Below are 14,254 nucleotides of genomic sequence, written 5' to 3'. Positions count from 1 at the left end.
TGTGTTTAGTTTCGTGACCAGCTTTATTAGTTATCATTAGTATTTTGTTTTTGAATAAAAAAAACATTCTTTTACACACAGTTATCGGTCTCTGTGTCGCTTTCCTTTTACCCGGAAACAATTTTCTTTTGTTTTCCTCCCTTCATCCCCTGGCTACATACTCGGGAGGTAACAATCTGTCATATCTGTGTGGGGAATTGGCAAATTGTCGCCCCCTGCAGCTGCAGGCGCCCCTGCTTGCTGAGAAGGGGCCGTGCACAGAAGCTGTGTGTGAGATGTTTCAGTCTCCAAAACTAATGCAATGCATTTTTAGATTTTCTTCATGAGGATATGCAAATAATATTACATTCAAAATGTACATTTCACAATGCTCTTTAACCCAAGATATATATTCACAAGAAATCACATACCATGGTGTTAAGCAATTAAATATGTTTTATTAAAGAACAGGTGTAAGTGACAAGAACACTGTGTTCCCTCCCTCTCCTCTCATGTTCTCTCCTTCTTTTGTGCTCTCTCTCCCTTTTCTCTCTCCTGTTCTCTCCCTCATGTGTGTCCCTCCCTTCATCCTGATTCCTGGACTTCCCTTCCTCATCCTACATAAAGAACTCAGTGTTAACATTATGGAAGTGTTGAAATATTTGATGTAAACTTAGAACAAACCTCTACAGCCTTGATTTTGATGAGGAAACATTCCTTTCTTTTTTTGTTCTTTTATCTGCTTTTTATTAATTATTTCACATATATTTTGTTCTAATCTGTTTTAACTAATCTTTCATCCTAGCCTTTACCATACTCCATATTATTATTTTATTGCTCTTATTATTTAAGATTTTTATAGTTTTATTACATTTCATTGTCTTCATTTCTGTTTTTTTCTAGTTTCTGAGAGCAGCAAGGATGAGTTGATGTAGGGGAATTTCTTCATTGAAAAGAAGGTTTTAAGCTCCAACAAATAGCTTTAAGTTACGTAAATGAACACCTACATGGCATTAAAATAAGAAAATGTACTAATAGAAAATTGAATTAGTGCATTTATGGATTGACAGCTAGCTCCTGTCACATAACCACTTACATGACAACTTGACTTACAAAATAAGTCAGTCTTCTGCTGCCTCTTCTTTTTTCATTCCTAACAAAAAGAATAATGATAATGTTGAATAATATCTAAATCAGTGGATGGCTCTAGAAAACTGTCAGTTACCATTAACTTTACTGGGCTTGCATTAACTTTGTTTGCCACCTGGCTTGCTTAATATTAGCTGATATGCCACAAAGCAAGACATAGTTTAGTTATTTACAGAGAAAACTCTACATTGTTAACTAGTTAAATAACCGTTTCATTCCTCTGCTCTGTTCTCTGACTGCGGCAGCGAGTCATGGCAGGCAGCGTTGGGTCCTGTAATTAGCCAACGGATTTTTCATATCTGTAGATAGTTTCAAAGATGAACATTTGCCGTTTGCTACGACTCTATTTCGTGTCAAACATAGTTTAACCAGTCATAACTGAAAGTGTGCCAAGCATAGAATTCGAGGCAGTAACCAAGGAGCTAATTGTTCCTCCCTGAAAGATAGATTAATATAGCGTCTAATGACAGACATTTAGCATGTAAGGGCTTGTTTATTTAAATTTGCAATTCATGGATGTTTTGTAGAAGAGTTATATTGTAGTCTACGGTCTTTTGATGTCAGTTTCAATTGCAATTTCAGGGGCAAAATATTTTGGAGCATCCTCTGCCACTGGTCAGGATGAGCCACCCACCTCCCCAGCTAGACAAGACCTGCCATCTACCTACCTTTGTTGGCGGTGGAGATTGTGCACCTTAAAAAGTGTGTTTCCTGTTGTAATTGCAAAAGTTGCAACTGGATTCTCTTAAGTGTGATTTTCAAATTTTCTATTGAAGTATTTGTGCAATTGAGAAATATAAGTTTCTGTTTCACTTATATTGTTATTGTTATATCTTCACAGGTGAAATCATCTTCTTTGCAGAAAAATGCAAACTTGTTTTTTCTTTCTCCTGGGTCACATGTGATGGGGGTTTTAGCTGTTTTGTAAGCGGTTTGAATAAACGGTTGCACAGATGCACTATCCTCTGCAAATAGAACAGAAATATAAAAAGAATTTCTAGATCTAACACTGTAACACAGCCAACACCCGGTAGGAATTCTTATATTCACAGTTGTACGTCTCATAAATGTACTGACTTCTAATTATTTTTAAACTCTGATGCAGGACTTGGATAAAAAACTGAGTGCTTCTCACCAACTTCAATCTGTAGTTTCTTTGTGCCTGATGATGATGTCAATTGTGAATTACACTCTGGAAACACGTCCCCATGTTCGATGATCACATTTAGAGTTCTTTTAGAGTCTCTTGTGATTCTGCGTTTGGCCATTTTAAATGTACAACTTATTTTAGGGGAATTAAATTTATCTTCTCTGCATTTCTTTACTTCAGACCAGACCTCACAAGCTGTAGGTAGCTTATGGATTGGCTAAGTCTTTATACACCTCCTTGAATGGGTTGTTGGGATTTGGCTGGGACAGTTACGTAAAAGTGCCTTCTTACTGTAAAAGTCCAGCGCACATTTTGAAAATGTCATTCATGTTTTTTGAGTTTTTCCTATACTGTTTTTTATTGTGTGTGTCTGTGTCAGGCTGCATCCTGCTGGGGATGGCTGCTGCCTTCAAGGAGTGTCATTGCTATGGGGTGGGGGTGCCTGGTCTGGTCTAGTTGGGTGCTACATGTCTAAGTAACATCCTTATGAATGTCAGGTCCAAAAGGTTCACAGCAGAACATTGGATTGTCACAAGATGGGCAATGTTATTTACTTCTCCTGTCAGTGGTTTTAATGTTGTGGCTGATCTGTGTAAAAGTAATAAGACAAAGAGCACAAATATATAGGACTGAATATATACGACTTTTTCATTTTTTTAAATAGTGCTTTTAGCCTTGTGTACTGTGCCCTATGGGACTGGCATAGTTGGAGACCTGACTGTTAATTGACTCCTGTATATACTCTGTATTATTGTATCTGTAAACATGAACTGCTGTGTATTCAGATAAAAGCTATAAGCTGTGGGATATATACTGATTCTTGTTGTTGTTGTTTTACACAATGAGTGTAACCCAGACCATCAGCTAAAACTGTAAATGTTGACATTTATTGTATACATAAGATTTGCTTATTTTAAACAAATTTCTACTTTTTGTTTGAGGATGAAGGATTAAGATTCATTAGTCTACCTGTAACGACTGGTGAATAAACAGACAACTAAAAAACTCAACCCAAAAAAAGTAATTAGGTTATTGTTACTGTGGTACACTAGTTATTGTGGTATGCAACATCACCAGAGTAGAACTGCAAATAGAATTTCTCATTAATCTTTATTCTGTGTGGTTGGCATTAACTGACAGAGCAGTAAAACATGGAAAGATGAACAAAACATGAATACATTAAACAAAGTCATCAAAGTAATTTAGAATACAGGTTTGTGCCACACATTTTTATTTCCCATTATGAAGTGGCACAAAATAAAGTTGACACCAAATAAAGTGAAAGTGATACGCAGAACATTTTAGTTTTCTCTAATAGTTTTGTCACGAGAGCTTTCAGTGGAAGTCAAATGGCATCCTGTTTACATTATATACAAACTACAAGTAGCAACAAAGTAAGTTCTTTAGGGAGGAAATAGGGCAATGTGGGGTGGAACAGTGGTATGGTGGTTAGCAGTGATGCCTGACAGCAATAAGGTTCCGGGTTTGAATCCAGGTCAACTGGGACCGCTGTTAGGATGATTATTTTCTTTGTTTTGTCATCTTTCATCATTCATATCAGGCTTTGTGGTGTTTACTAGATACATGTTGATGGATCTTCTCCCTTACAGATGTATGTATTCAGTTGAACTTCTGCTGTTACGTGTATAAACAGAGAAGTGAAATGCGTCTTGAGAATATTGTTGCCACTATTTCTGCAGGCGCATATTATGTATGAAAAGTGCTTAGCATCAGGTCTCAGCATTGAGGCATTAGACATATTTTTACTCATTATTAGTCTGCTCATCCAGTGAGAGGATGAGCAGAAGAACTTCCGCATCTTCACTTCCTCTATTCAGTTTTTGGTTAATGAGTAATAAGTACTAAATATATAGCTCCAACGTAACACTCAACCCACTTAGAGTGACACCACAGTCTCTGCCCAGTTGTTTTATTTTCCACATGAGTTTGGAATTGTGGGCAGCATAGTGTCGTGTTGGTTAGCACAGCGAAAAGTTTCGGGTTCGAATCCATGGGCCGACTGGGCCTTTCTGTGTAGAGTTTGCATGTTCCTGTGTCTGTGTGGGTTCTCTCCTGGTTCTCCAGCTTCCTCGAACCATCCAAAGACATGCTTGATAGGTTAACTGGTGATTCTAAATTGGCCGTAGGTGTGAATGTGAGTGTGAATGGTTGTCTGTCTCTCTGTGTTAGCCCTGTGATAGACTGAAGACCTGTCCAGGGTGTACCTCGCCTCTTGCCTTATGAAAGCTGCCCCCCCCCATATTTACATTAAATACATCTGTACTTTGAGTTGAAGTGTATCATTGCTTTGCGTTGTAAAATGAAATACATTCAGTACATAAATTGAGAAGACCACAAAATCAAGATGTACAGACATACGCGCCGATTTATGTTTTCCTCCGTGGGTGCTCATGAGCGCACGCCCTTTAAAAAAAAACAAAAAAAAAAACAGCCGTTTCGCATTTCAGAACCTTAGCAAATGGACAGCGGCCGACACGAACACACACGCATAGACTCGATACTAAAGCCGTAAAGTAGGCTATTTTTCAGGACAGCCCACTCTTCAAAAATACAGATAGGATTGGAGATGAAAGGTTGAACTAAACGCGATCAGCTTCGTGGGAAATTAAGAATCAGTGCCACCTGTCTGGCACACGTAGGTGCTCAGTATTTTCCGTGGGTGCTCGAGCACCGGAGCACCCACGGTTTCGGCGCCTATGTGTACAGATGCATTATATTGTTGAAAAAAGAAGGTTTTCAAAAAGTCCCATGAAGGGACTAGATGTTGTACATGTGGAAATATGTAGAGTGGGGAAATGTAATGACATCCAGGCTGGAAAGACGCTTATACAAAGCCAGTAACAGTAAAAGTACAACTTCATACGAATTTGGTTGTTACTCTAATACAACTTCAAATATTTTTGGCATTCAACAATACTACAGTATGTTACAGTCAAGTGGGTTCAGTATAACCTTATCCCCACCAAACAAGCCACCGACACATGAATATTTACAGAAACAACTCATCGTAATCGCGCAAAAGCAGTCAAGGTAGCTACAACATACAACAACAATAACAAACTTGCTACAAAAAAGCTAAATACTTGAACCTACTTATTTCTACTGGCCACCCCTGAGGTTTCTTGAGGTAGTTGATGTTAGACCAGTATATCAGTACTTATGTAAAGAAACAAAGTGAATAGTTTAATAGCGCTTGTAGAGCTTGAAGCAAATATTTGACTATCCTAATATTCATTTAGTAGTTTTTATTTTTTTAATTTAAATTAGATATTGTTTATTTTGTATATTTAGATAGTCCAATAAAACTAAAAAAAAAACTGATTTTATTGCACTGTTGCAAAACACTCATACTTTTAAATTAAACTGTTGAAATGTATAAATATTCATAAGGTGGCTCAACAGCCATGAAGTCATCTGAATTATTGTTTCTGGCATGTTTGATGAAGCCCATACCAGCTAGAAAAGCCTAGCCAATGTTGCATGCTGCGTATTAGCTGTTTTACATAGCAGTACTACACCATCATCTCAGCCGGAATAAATGCCTGAGTCATCCAGCCTCGACTCATGTTCACCCTGTTCAGTCATCTGGTTGATAGTAGAGTAGATGGGGTCCTCAGGAACTGATGGGTGAGTGACTGTAGAGTAGGTAGGGATGTTTACCTCACCAGGGCGGTTGGCAAAGCCGACTTTGGAGTAATCTGTGAAGGCAGACGGGTTTGTAGGAAAGTTGGCAGTGACATAAACTGATTTCATTGCAGCTCCTGTATCAGACGCTTTGGTGGACTCTTTTATTTCCTCATACACGTGATTCTGTCAACATGAAAGACACACAACAGAGTCTTACAAATGCAACAGTCAGCAGTACACATACCGAGGTTTGTAAAGACAGTTTGACATCATTAGGGTTACTTCACATGTCTAGACCCGTTAAAATGTGAAGTGCGTACACAATGAATGCTCATTTCAGTCACTGTGTCTCCATCAGTGTTTCCTAACACAACATGAACAGTAAAAGTGCGTGACTCCACAGCAGACAAAATATCTTGTGAAAGAGATAGATACCACAAAGTTGAATGTCACAGACGGCCTCTAGAGGCTGGTTTTAAAGAATGTCAGAACAGTACATTCAAAAAGCATCAACTTATTTCTAGAAATATGAAGTATTTTTGGCTCTGTATAATCTCAGTTGTGCTGGTTATTAATCAGTGAGATTTTATACCTTCTACCTTCTCTAAGGGTTTACTGTAGACTCATACCACTGGTCGTGTGGTGTAGACCCAGCTACAGATCAAATGGAAGAGACATAAAGTTCAACGGTGTCTTCCATTTAATAGACCCCAAATTACTTAGCCGACTTTCAGACTCCTTCAACCCCTTGATAACCAGCTCATTAAAGCTAAGCACTGAAAATCAGAAAATACCAACTGAAGGGCAGGGCTGAAATATTCAAATGGTTTGCCTTTTCAATCAGAGTTGGCTTTACTCCCTATTGTACTCTTAGAAATCTAGGTAGAGTTTTAATCTTTCAGGAGCTTAAGGATAATTTTAGAATCAGGATCACTGAATGTACTTAAAAATCAGAAACTTTATTGGCAAGAATCTCCCACAAGATGACATTACAGTGGGAGGAGAGATTCTATGTATATATATTTTTTAAATAAAGCTTATAAAACCTATGCTCAAAAAGAAACAACCATACTTAAAGCAAGATGGGAAACAGAGGGTAACTTCACTCTAACACAGGAAGAAAGGCACAGGTGCTGTAGACGGCGGTGGTTAACAACAAGATCCTTCTTCTGGAGAGAATTCTTTTGGATGAACATGACTTGATTCCTATGTACTCCAGTTTAAATGTGTACTTTCTCTAACCAGAGTACTTGTTGGAGGTCATGCTGAAATGCAGTGGCAAACTCTCTGTGGCTCCATTTTGGAGTATTGTCTATTGTGTCCTGTACATAGTCTTTAAGACAAAAATTTATTTTAATTTTAAATCGACCTATCTTTTTGACCTAGGTGCCCGTTCACTGTAAAATGCGAGATAAATATCTACTGAGAATAGAATAGAATAGAATAGAATGTCTTTATTATCATTGTAGAGGTACAACGAAATTAAGGTGAGGGTGTCGCTGGTGGCATGCAAAATACACTATACCAACTTCTGCTGTTAAGTATTCACTCAGCCATCCAAATAATTGAATAGAGGTGTTCCAATCACCTCCATGGTCACAGGTGTATAAAATCAAGCACCTAGGCATTCAGACTGCTTCTACAAACATTTGTGAAAGAATGGGTCGCTCTCAGGAGCTCAGTGGATTCCAGTGTGGTGCTGTGATAGGATGCCACCTGTGCAACAAGTCCAGTCGTGAAATTTCCTCACTGCTACATATTCCACAGTCAACTGTCAGTGGTATTATAACAAAGTGAAAGCGATTGGGAACGACAGCAACTCAGCCACGAAGTGGCAGGCCACATAAAATGACAGAGCAGGGTTGATTTTGTAATCAAGTTGCATCATGCACAGTAACCGATCTGAGAGCACTGAATGCACCACCTCGCATGATCCCATTGTGGTTGTGAAGAAAATACTGTGGTGAACTACGTGCCGTAAAGTTGTAATACTCTGCCTGGCCAAAAAAAAAAGTCGCCACCTGGATTTAACTGAGCAAATGGATACGAGCCTTCTATTGGATAATTACTGCATGGGTGATTATCTTTCAGCTGGCAACAAGTTAGTTAACCCTAACTGATGCAATGAGTAGCTTCTCATTTATTAAACAACCATGTTGAAAGACACATCCTGAAGTCGTGGAAAATATATTTGAGAAGGCTCAAATCATTGGCATGCATCAAGCAGAGAAAACAAAGATATTGAAGAAACTAGTAAAATTGGGTTAAGAACTGTCTAACGCATTATTAAAAACTGGAAGGATAGTGGGGAACCAGCGCATCAGGGTAAGAAGATGAAGTGATGCACCCATCATGCCTAGTGTCTACTGTACAAGCCTGTGGGGGCAGAGCTATGATCTGAGGTTGCTGCAGTTGCTCAGGTCTAGGTTCAGCAACATTATGTGTCCAAAGAATGAGGTCAGCTGACTACCTGAATATCCTGAATGACCAGGTTATTCCATCAATGGATTTTTTCTTCCCCGATGGCACGGGCATATTCCAAGATGACAAAGCCAGGATTCATGGGGCTCAAATTGTGAACGAGTGGTTCAGGGAGCATGAGACATCATTTTCACACATGGATTGTCCACCACAGAGTCCAGACCTTAACCCCATTGAGAATCTTTGGGATGTGCTGGAGAAGATTTTGCGCAGTGGTCAGACTCTCCCATCATCAATACAAGATCTTGGTGAAAAATGAATGTAGCACTGGATGGAAATAAATCTGGTACATTGCAGAAGTTTATCGAACAATGCCACAGTGAATGAGTGCTGTAATCAAAGCTAAAGGCAGTCCAACAAAATATTAGAATGTGTGACCGTTTTTTTGGTGGTGACTTTTTTTTTGTCCAGGCAGTGTATATATGCACTGAGAAAAAAAAGCAGAAGGCTAAACAAGCGTGAAAGAGTAACTGGTAGTGAGATTTTAACTGTCAGTTTTTGTATGTGCCAACAGTAGTATGCCAGCTAATGTTAGCATAGAGGGCTAGTATGTTTACTGTTACCATGTGTTAACGTTCATATTACCAGATAAATGCTATCGGTAATATTTTGCTAAATATTCCCTTTTAGGATAAACAACTAAACTACCTGCATTAATATACACAGTACACAGCAGTATGGTGTTTCCCCTTTTGGAGGGTTTTGGTGTTTAAGGGTCTTCCAAAAGTCCTGGACCAGTTTTTACTCTCACTTTGACCCTGTGAAGTGTCAAAGATTTACACACGTAGACTGAACTGGCACCATTTTGTTCTGTACACATTACTTTGTGATTTAAGTCCTTAAAGTTACGGTACCTTTGAAGACATACCATACAAGACAAAACATAACATTGTAGGTTTATATGTTTGTTTTTAAAGTAATGGCTGTTTGACATTCAGACATGGGCCACCTCAATGTCAGTGTTGGCTCTTGCTTTTAGTTAAAAGCACTGCTCCATGACGAGAGCAGAAGACTCTTATAAATTAAAATTATTAAAAGCGCACCCTAGCCTGAAATAATCGTCTAGTAAACTTACAAGACGTCAAACTGTCTTTATGAACCTTTAGATCGGTTGAGAAGTGAAGATATGTGCAACATATAAATCTGAAATCATATAAACAGCTATGTCATCATTTATGCCTCACACATAAACATGTACACCTACCTCTTTCTTCTGAGTTCCTTTAGTTCTGTTCTTTGAACTCTCACATCCTGACAGAAGACAATGAGAACATTATTTCAAACACAGATCTGATTCATGCTCATCCAGGACCACCAATGATTCACATCTGTTTACCTTTGTCAGTTTGTATTCATATAATATGACTTTAAGGCTTGAAAAATTGTGTCCCTACACCGAAAACCAAACAAATGTCCAGACATTTCCATGCATAAATAAGGTAGGCATTCATGTCTGCATGTGAGTGCTGAATGTCTTACGTTTGTAGACGATAACCAAAACAAGTACAAGCACCAGCAAAGCTACACAGGTGACCGCCGTAATGACCACAGTTGACTGAGGGTTATCTGTAAGACGAAATCAAACAGACAAACATTGGCCGGCTGTATTTAAATCACTTTGAACACATACATTTTTTCTGTTAATCATACAACCATCTTCCATTTCTCGCTGCTGCAGAATGTTTCTAGAAAAAGTATATTCTCACCATGATGGGTTGAAGGAAAGAACGATGTAGTCGTTGGGCGCTGAGTCGTAGATGATGTTTTTGGAGTCGCTGGAAACAAACACGCAGTGAAGTTGTGCATTAAAACATTAGTAAATGAACAAGCTGTGATTACATACGAGGAAAATCTAGAAAGAATTACAGAAGCTACAAATAGCTACAGCTTCAACACTGTTCATTACATTTAGGATTGCTTAACCCCATAAGAACATTTCAGCTTCTTTCTTCGTTTAATGACTTTGAGTTATTTATGAAATAATTTTTTCGTGATTGTTTTATACAGTGGATTGTACAATTTGTTTTAAAACCAACTCAGTTGCAGCATCAAGAAGGTTTTGAATGTCAACATGATGAAATGGTACTTTCATCTACTTGCAGTGAGCCACAGTATAATTTTTTATGGTTCTTTTTTGTCACTAATGTGGTTAAAACCCACAAGAGTGTATATTTATCAGTCAATATAAATATCATACATACCAGCATGCACGCAATTACAATGTTAAAGCTACACGGACATGTGGCTGGAGATGGGCATGTTTGACATCAAAGTTCTCTTCAACACAAAAGGCACAACCATCTGAGACTCAAGGTGCTGAATTTTAACACACCTCAGTCGTCCGTTGGTGATGATGACAGCAGTGCTTTGAGCTGGACAGAAATAAGTGCTGGTTCTCTACTTATTCACCTGTTTGTGTGTGTCAGCAATAATCAGGCTACATATCACGTTCTGAATTGCTACAGTGAATAAAGTATACGAGAAGATAAAGCTGATTTTAATAAATGTATTCAACAAATATGTCATCATCCAGCTCTGCTCCAGTCTGTGTTCCCTTTGTGCCTTTTTTGAATTCAGGACAACAGATTTTTATTCTTCCGTTTTTCCCCGCCGGTCGAAATTGGAGGCGTGCGACACACAGTGCCCCCTGGGTACTGTAGTTTAGGTGACTTTATGAATCGTCAGTAGAGGGAACAGACTGCTTGTGAGTCCCTGTACACCAGTGTACCAGCACACTTAAAGTGCTGGATGATAGAGAAAACTGTGGTATGTTTAATGCAGGTGAGGGGGCACAGGGAAGATATGACAGGGGATTGCCTCAGCTGAGCTATCAGCAAATATGGGCAGGTTTATAGATTAACATCAGCTGAATCAGCCTGAACCAGTGTTGGCGGATTTAGTCTGGTATGGGTTCATTTTGGTGGTTTCTCTTAGTTACTTTTGAAAGCTGATTTGAAACAAAACCCGATTGCGTTTATTCCTTCCTGAACAGCTCCGAGTCACTCCGACAGGCTGCAGACAGCACAGACTGTTCTGCAAAGGAAGGATCTTACAAATTCTGCTGTTTGTGTTTATGTCTGTGTGTGCACGAGCGCACTGAATGAGCTCTGTTTGTGCAAAGAGCAAGACGCTTTTTGAATTGTTACTAGACTTTCTCCACATTACAAGCAGTGTTTGGTACAGTTTAACTGCCCCTTTCTGAAGAGTAGACAATCACATGACGTCTTCAAGTGCTTTGGTAGTAGCAGCCAGGGAGTGGTTGTGGTGGGCTGCAGCAGTCTGTGGCTGTATGATTACTATGCTTTCCCTGTATTGCTTTTTATGATAGGCTACGCTAGAATAACAAATGTGGGTGGTTTAAGTACTAAACAAAATATCAATCGTATATTGGCCTGAACTAACGCTACACTCAGTTAAAACACCATGGAGTTCATCCAAAGCTCTGTGTTACGGAATTAACAGAAACCCAGTAGCGCATTTTTATCGTGCAAACACCGACCTCCACCTCCTGCTATAGCACCTTTCTAGACAACACGTAACTTCTCACCCTGAGTCACAGCAGTAACTGACGTTGGATGATGAGCTGTGGATGAGGTGATGGAGGCTGTTGTCATCTTTGGAGTCACTGGAAACACTTTTGCAGTGAAGATGTGCATGAATAAGTGAACAAGCTGTCTGACAGTATTAGTGTAACTAGTAAAGGAGGCTACAGATCAGCTTCAAAACTCAATAAAACACTATATAGTTATATCAGTAGTAATTACAGCTTTTAATTTGATGTTAGAACATTTTTTTAAAAGCCAACAGTCTCCCAGAAATGACATTTCTGAACAACAAATACTTTCCGAAGGGCCCGATTCTGTTTTACCTTTACACAACAACAAAACACAAAAACATGTTGTCATCAACTGCATTAATATTGTTGTGATTAACAGAAGTGTATTTCTCACCTTTAACCTCCAGTTGTATTCGTCTGAGTGTAGCTCTCATATTTCCGTCAGATGACTGGACTCCACACCAGTAGACTCCAGCATCCTGTGAGAACACCTGACTGATGGACACTTTGAAGCCTCTGTTGGTGACTGTGAGAGTGAATGTCTTGTTTGTCTTCAGAGCAGATTTTGTTGATAAAATATCTTCACAGATGAAATCGTTGTCTTTGCAGAAAAACTTGACCCAGGACGTGTATTTGTTCCTTGGATAATTACACATGATGTCTAGTTTATCTCCTGTGTTCACAGTTTGTTTAACAGTCCCACAGCACTGATCATCTGTAAATCAGCCAGAAACATTTTAAATCTTGTTGTTGTTGTTTCACGTTGAACTGAAATAGAAGTTGTCTTGATTGAATGTGGAATTTTACATAGTACTCTATTATTATTAGTATAGAACTATTAAAGCTTTCATTTCTGAACTATAGTTAATGTGCTAGTATGAGACAAACAAACTATATAAAGCAACATCTAAAGACAGAGAAACAATAAGAATAATGAAAAAAAGATGTCATATTTACCAGGATCCATTTCTACTTTTGTTTCTTCAGGGTTGGAGTGAGATTGTTGGTAAAATTTACACTCATATTCCCCAAAGTCCTCCTGTTCAAGATGTTTGATGACCACCCTGAGATTTTTATGTTTCGTATCATGGTAGAGAAGAAATCTGCCATGTCTTTCCCACACATCCGTTTGATAGATTGATAGGGTTCTTCTTTCTTTGGGAGTCAATACCTGAACCTCTTTATATGTTTTATTTCTTAGAGGATATTTGCAGGTGAATTCAACCCATCCTCCTCCACATGCATTTACTTCAGATGAGTCGTCACATCCTATAGATCAAAGAGAAGAGTTTATTATCATTTGTATGATTTATTAGAATTATAGTTTTGTCAGACTAATTCAGATTTAATCTCTGAAACGGTTTGAAAACGAACATGATTAACAATCAGGCGTTTATTAAAGCAAAAATTAGATTGGATTAGATAGACAGATAGATAATTTGGTGTCTTGTAGCTTCATCACATAGAAACAGATATAAAGTTAACAGAAATCCCTACATTCTTCTATATTTTTCTATCTGTGTACCTCAAAATATAATAATATTATTATATAATATATACAGTATTGGCAGCAATGACCAAAGTCCAGTTATTTCCTCACAGGGAGGTGTTGTATAGTCTTTTTAATTTAAAATAAGGTGGGACAGACTTCTAGTCGTCAGTTCTTGTCCTCTAATAGCAGAGACACAGATGAACACATACAGCACTGTGCAAATGTTCTGGACGCCCTAACCCTAATCCTAGGACAAATGTCAAGTGAGGATGAAAAATAATCCTAGAACTGAAAATAAAACATAAATTAAACAGAATCCTAAATCAAAGCAACAGGGAACTTCCACATACAGGAACGTGTAGACTCACTTATGATTTCAGTCATACCAGCGTTGTCCTGGAAAAATGATTTCTTCAAGAGTGGAACCCTAAATGTGACACCGGCCTTTTCTTAACCTGAACAGTGAGTACGTGCTCTAACGTGGTCGCCTCCTCTGTAACTCGTTCTAAATATTGTCAATAGATATTATAAGTGTTTGTTTTTGCTTTAATCCAAGACATTGTTTGTTGTTGTGAAGTACATAAACACACAGTAAATAACACGGTGCCTGACTAGATTCTGTAGAAAACTAATTATTATGTAACTTATAACATGAATCAGTCTTTGAAATCAATAATCAGTCATCTTGTTACCTGCCATCAGTGGGAGGATGAGCAGCAGAAAACTCTTCATTATGTTGGTTTTGGATTCTGAGCTTTGAGGTCTCAACGATTTCACTTGGTCCATATCTGTAGTCGCT

The sequence above is a fragment of the Chelon labrosus genome (genome assembly GCF_963514085.1).
Source record: "Chelon labrosus genome assembly, chromosome: 4".
Lineage (NCBI taxonomy): Eukaryota > Metazoa > Chordata > Actinopteri > Mugiliformes > Mugilidae > Chelon > Chelon labrosus.
Note: the sequence above shows the minus strand (reverse complement) of the source record.